Source organism: Podarcis pityusensis (genome assembly GCF_964106645.2).
Source record: "Podarcis pityusensis genome assembly, chromosome: 9".
Taxonomy (NCBI): Eukaryota; Metazoa; Chordata; class Lepidosauria; order Squamata; family Lacertidae; genus Podarcis; species Podarcis pityusensis.
The window spans coordinates 72,394,643-72,400,675 of NC_138034.1; positions in this window are offsets into that span (position 1 = coordinate 72,394,643).

Below are 6,033 nucleotides of genomic sequence, written 5' to 3' on the forward strand. Positions count from 1 at the left end.
CAAAGATCAAAAATACATTAAAATATCACATGTTAAAAACTTCCCTGAAGTTTGTCTTCTAAATGTCAGGTAGTTGTTTATCTCTTTGACATCTGATGGGAGGGCATTCCACAGGGAGGGCACCACTACTGAGAAGGCCCTGGTTCCCTGTATCTTGTTTCTCGCAGTGAGGGAACTGCTGGAAGGTCCTCGGCGCTGGACCTCAGTGTATTGACAATAACAATTAAAAAGCGATAAAACATTCAGATGTCTTCTGAATGTCAGGTAGTTGTTTGTCTCTTTGACATCTGATGGGAGGGCATTCCACAAGGTGGGTGCCACTACCGAGAAGGCCCTCTGCCTGGTTCCCTGTAACTTGGCTTCTCGCAGTGAGGGAACCGCCAGAAGGCCCTTGGCACTGGACCACAGCGTCCGGGCAGAACGACGGGGGTGGAGACTCTCCTTCAGGTATACAGGACACTTGTTTGTCCATTCCCAATAGCAACAGCTGGTGGAATGGCTGTCTGGGCGCCCTTGCCCACTTGCTTGCTTACTCCGAGGCTGCCCCAGCTCCTGACACCCAGCACCCCCTGGCCAGGCACCATTCGCCTGCAGAACTCGTAGCCAGGGCTGCTGCAACAAACAGCCCCACAAGTCTTTGGGAGGCAGAGACTCAAGAGGGCATCAGAGGAGGGAGGGAAGGAAAGAGGGACAGAGGCCAGTGTTGCCCGCGGCACGACTGACCATCATTCAAGGCACCCCAGGGTACCACGGCACACTGGTTGGAAACCACTGTTTTAAGTCATTGGCTGTCACCACTAGAAATGGGCCACTCTGCCCATTTCTGTTTCTCATTTTTCTCGTCTTGACTCCAGTGTGGTGTAGTGGTTAAGAGCGGTGAACTCATAATCTGGTGAACCAGGTTCGATTCCCCGCTTCTCCACATGCAGCTGCTGGGTGACCTTGGGCTTGTCACACTTCTCTGAAGTCTCTCAGCCCCATTCACCTCACAGAGTGTTTGTTGTGGGAAAGGAGAATGTTAGCCACTTTGAGACTCCTTCGGGTAGTGATAAAGCAGGATATCAAATCCAACCTCCTCCTCCTCCTCCTCTTCTTCTTCTTCTTCTTCTTTTCCTCCTCGGTCTCCACATTTCCACACCAGTTTGCTTAAAAAAGAAGCGGCCCTCATGAATATTCATTGACTATTTTCGTGCCGCTAATGTATGCATACTTGCAAGCAATTTCCTCTAATACAATGCATTCTTTGTCTGTTGTTTTGGTTGGAGCTTGGTATATATAGCAGCAGAATGCCGAAATAAATAGTCTGGTAAGTGTGCTGATTGAAAGAATGATTTTTTAAAAAAACAACTCAAAACTTGGATTTATTATTCCTGGCAAAGAAGCCCATTCTGAGCACCAGTTTCTATGTGGCTGTAATGGAGTCATGAGGTCAACCAAAGAAGGCCTAAAACTCAACCCTCACTGAACTGGAGGAGGGAGGAAGGAAGGAAAAGTCTGAGAAACAACTATCTACGGGTTATCAAGGAGGAGTCCGTGATGAGGAAGAACAGGTTGCCTTTCTGTCTATTGCCCCCCACTGGTTCAGGTAACATATTGCAAGCGTTGTTGCTTTACTCCAGCGATGGCCAAACTTGGCCCTCCAGCTGTTTTGGGACTACAGTTCCCACCATCCCTGACCACTGGTCCTGTTAGCTAGGGATGATGGGAATTGTAGTCCCAAAACAGCTGGAGGGCCAAGTTTGCTCATCACTGCTTTACTCCCAATGAATTTCACAAATACATGAATTTTTATGCCCACTTTCCCCTACCATGCAAATTATTTGAGAGGAGGACTGCACTGCAAACTCTGGAGAAGTCCAGCTGTTGAGGGATAGCTTTTTTTGGCTCATGCATTGTTTTGAGAAGTTCAAACCAAACCACTTTTTCACCTCATTTTGTTCAGGCAACAAGCTTTCGGTTAAGCTCAAACTGCCAAGGCTAGTACTCCTGTAACTTGGAAGCCCATCAATCTAGTGGCCTCAGTCCAGTATACATGAAGGAGCGTCTCAACTTCCATCGTTCTGCCCGGACACTGAGGTCCAGCTCCGAGGGCCTTCTGGCAGTTCCTTCGCTGCGAGAAGCCAAGTTACAGGGAACCAGGCAGAGGGCCTTCTCGGTAGTGGCACCAGCCCTGTGGAACGCCCTCCCACCAGATGTCAAAGAGAAAAACAACTACTAGACTTCTAGAAGACATCTGAAGGCAGCCCTGTTTAGGGAAGCTTTTAATGTTTGGTGTATTACAGTATTTTAATATTTTTTTGGAAGCCGCCCAGAGTGGCTGGGGAAGTCCAGCCAGATGGGCGGGGTATAAATAAATAAATTAATAATAATAATAATAATAATAATAATAATAATAATAATACAGTGGTGCCTCGCAAGACGAAATTAATCCGTTCCGCGAGAGTCTTCGTCTAGCGGTTTTTTCGTCTTGCGAAGCAACCCTATTAGCGGCTTAACGGATTAGCGCTATTAGCGGTTTAGCGGCTATTAAAGGCTTAAAGGCTTAGGGGATTAGCTGCTAAAAGGCTATTAAAGGCTATTAAAGGCTTAGCAGATTAGATAAAGGGGGGGGGGAAGCGAAAAAAAAATCTCTAGACTCGCAAGACATTTTCGTCTTGCGAAGCAAGCCCATAGGGAAATTCGTCCTGCGAAGCAACTCAAAAACGGAAAACCCTTTCGTCTAGCGGGTTTTCCGTCTTGCGAGGCATTCGTCTTGCGGGGCACCACTGTAATAATAAATCAACTTGCTTGCTTCCGATTCCTGGGGAGTTTGTTTGTTTGTTTGTTTGTTTGTTTGTTTGTTCTATAGATGGAGTTTGGGGGAAATTAACGTTTCCTGCTTGGGAATCAGGTGACAAGAGTATTCTGCTTGCCGGGACAAAATGCCGCTGCGAAAATGAGTACCCAGGGCAGGAGGAACGTTGCAAAGAGTCTTGTGATGGTTTACATGATAGACAAAAAACCTAGCAATGTTGCAAATCAGAGTGATCGTGTTTATAGGATGAAGGAAACGAGTCCTAGTGGTTGGACTGTGTTTGCGAGAGCTGCCTGATCTCCAAAAGGCTCATGGGGTCTTTGTATGGACAAATCATCATTATACAGCCGAGTCCTTGCTTTGATTTCATTTTTCATGTCTCTTTCTCTTCCCAAAATCTTCTCTCCTTTCCAAATGGAGATGTGGGCATTTTGTGGCAATTTATTGGATTTTCAAAGATGCCTTCAGTCCCAAAAGGATTGGGACCCCAACCCGTTAGGCAAAAACCAGCAGATACCCCGGTGTGGAACAACGCCAGCTGCAAAGGTAACAGAGATCTAGACCTGGAAATATGGTGCTTTTTAATCCCATGCATATTTGGGAATGATAAGTGTTAAACCCTTTTAGTCAAGGCCCATGTCGATTAAATAAATACTCTGGGAGGAATGAAAGTGCAGTTTGCGGGCGCTGCTTCCTCTCACGGTGGAAGCAATCCAGCAGTGATAATTGTTATGTTTAGGAAGTGTGAAATTACATTGTTATATTCAGACTCGGAGTGGCAAGCCTGAGTTAGTGGGAGTTGTGGGGGGCGGGGTGAGGGTGAGCAAGGGAGTTCAATCAATATTTCTTGGTCGGTTTCCCCCCCTTTATTGTCCTCAATATAAAATAGGAGTGCAGTCCAAACTGCTGTTTCTGAGCATCATCAGTTTTTGTTCTGTGAAATGGGTGTTTTGTGGTTCCATCTAGCTCAGTATAGTCTTCTGGCAGGGGACCTGTAGTATTTCAGGCAGAGGGCATTTCCTTTTTTTGTGGTTGTTGTTGTTTAGTCGTTTAGTCGTGTCTGACTCTTCATGACCCCATGGACCAGAGCACGCCAGGCACTCCTGTCTTCCACTGCCTCCCGCAGTTTGGTCAAACTCATGCTGGTAGCTTCGAGAACACCGTCCAACCATGTCGTCCCCTTCTCCTTGTGCCCTCCATCTTTCCCAACATCAGGGTCTTTTCCAGGGAGTCTTCTCTTCTCATGAGGTGGCCAAAGTATTGGAGCCTCAGCTTCACGATCTGTCCTTCCAGTGAGCACTCAGGGTTGATTTCCTTCAGAATGGAGAGGTTTGATCTTCTTGCAGTCCATTGGACTTTCAAGAGTCTCCTCCAGCACCAGAATTAAAAGCATCAATTCTTCGGCGATCAGCCTTCTTTATGGTCCAGCTCTCACTTCCATACATCACTACTGGGAAAACCATAGCTTTAACTATATGGACCTTTGTCGGCAAGGTGATGTCTCTGCTTTTTAAGATGCTGTCTAGGTTAAGATGCTGTCTAGGTTTGTTTTATTTGGGTTTTTCAAATTAAATTTTTTACAATAACATATCAACATACAATATAGAAACAAGATTCCACAGAATCTCCTGGACTTCCCTCCTCACCTTTGTGGGTCCTATTGTTAGTCCTTTCCTCCTGCATCTTTTATAATAATCCAAATCTTGTGCATCTCCATTGTGTCCAAAATTCACCATTAAACTACAAGTATTATTCCAGTCCCACTAATGATTTTACATGTTTACAATGGTTTTTAAGATAGATTATAATTTTTCCCTGTTCCTTATTAACATTTTGGTCTTCCTGATTTTTCCGGTCCTTTTTGGACTAGGCAGGGGCCATTTCTAGCCCTACCTGGAGATGCTGGGGATCAAACCTGGAACCTTCTGCATGCAAAGCAGATAGCTTTTCTCCTAAGCAGGTGTGCCAGGGGTACTTCAGTAACATGCTGGGGGTCAACTCATGGAAGACATGAATGGTAAGAATATATACTTTTTTTAAAGAGCCTCTCCTCAGCAATTGGAATTAAGAGGTGGGATGCCTCTGATCCAAGAGGTCGCCTATGGCCATTAAGATCAGTAGCCATTGATCGTGATGGCTGTATGCTACCTCCTGAATTACAGGATGTTGCCAGGTGTTTAGCGTTGGGCGGAAAATAACAGGGTGTGCAATAAACTACTTGAACCACTGGGGGGCGACAGATAGACTCCCCGTTCTTCCTCCTCACTGATCACTTCTCTCTTTTAGTACGTACTTGTTGGTAAATGACATCACTTCCTGTCAGCCTTTACTTCCTTCCTGCTTCCTCTCCAAAGTTGGCCAGTATCGTCAGTGTGTCAGTGTGAACTTCTTGGACCCATCTTGGCCAAAGCTTGCACTCGGAAAGGCTTTGTTGGCCAGAAGCAATCAACAATAAATTTATTTATTCTTCCAACCATTGGTCTTGCCAGACTATTTATTTCCGTGCACCACTGCAGTATATTTCCCAGGCTCTTAACATTTGCTCATGGCCAAAGGTGCTCATCAGTGCCACACAAGGTTTGGCCAGGCCATCTCTTTCTATGCACAAATAGAAGCCACCCAATGTCATCCCACTCCGAGGGAAAAAGGCAAACGAGTTCCATCCTCCCTGTGTTCCCTGACACATAGGCAGGGCACAGCGCCTTTTGAGAAAATGTCTGCTGGCTGACAGCTCGTTGGCACAAACGAAGAGGCTCCCCGACGTTCGATGAGAGTGACTCTGACAGGAGACCCCTCAGAAGACTTTGAAGCATGCACTTCTTACAAAGACAGGTCTTTGCTCTCCTTTGGAAAAGGATGAAACCTACGCAGCACAGACAGGGCTGGATTTATTGTTTGGTGAGGCCCCAAGCTACTGAAGGTAATGTGGCCCTTTATATGTCCAACTGTCCTTTGTCGACAACAAATTGTCGCTGTTTTTTGTGTTGAATATATGCTATATGGTCATTTATGGACCGAATAGGTATCTAAAGCCATTTGCGCATGTTGCCATGCAACCAGTCCATGCAGAATGTAGGCACCCTATATATAGAAAGGAGCAAACCAGTGATATTTTAGGGAGCAGGTTAGTAGACGGGGCCCATGACTTACATCATAGCAGTCTACACAACACAAAATGCTGTGTTGAATATATGCTATATGGTAATTTATGGACCTAATAGGTATCTAAAGCCAGTTGC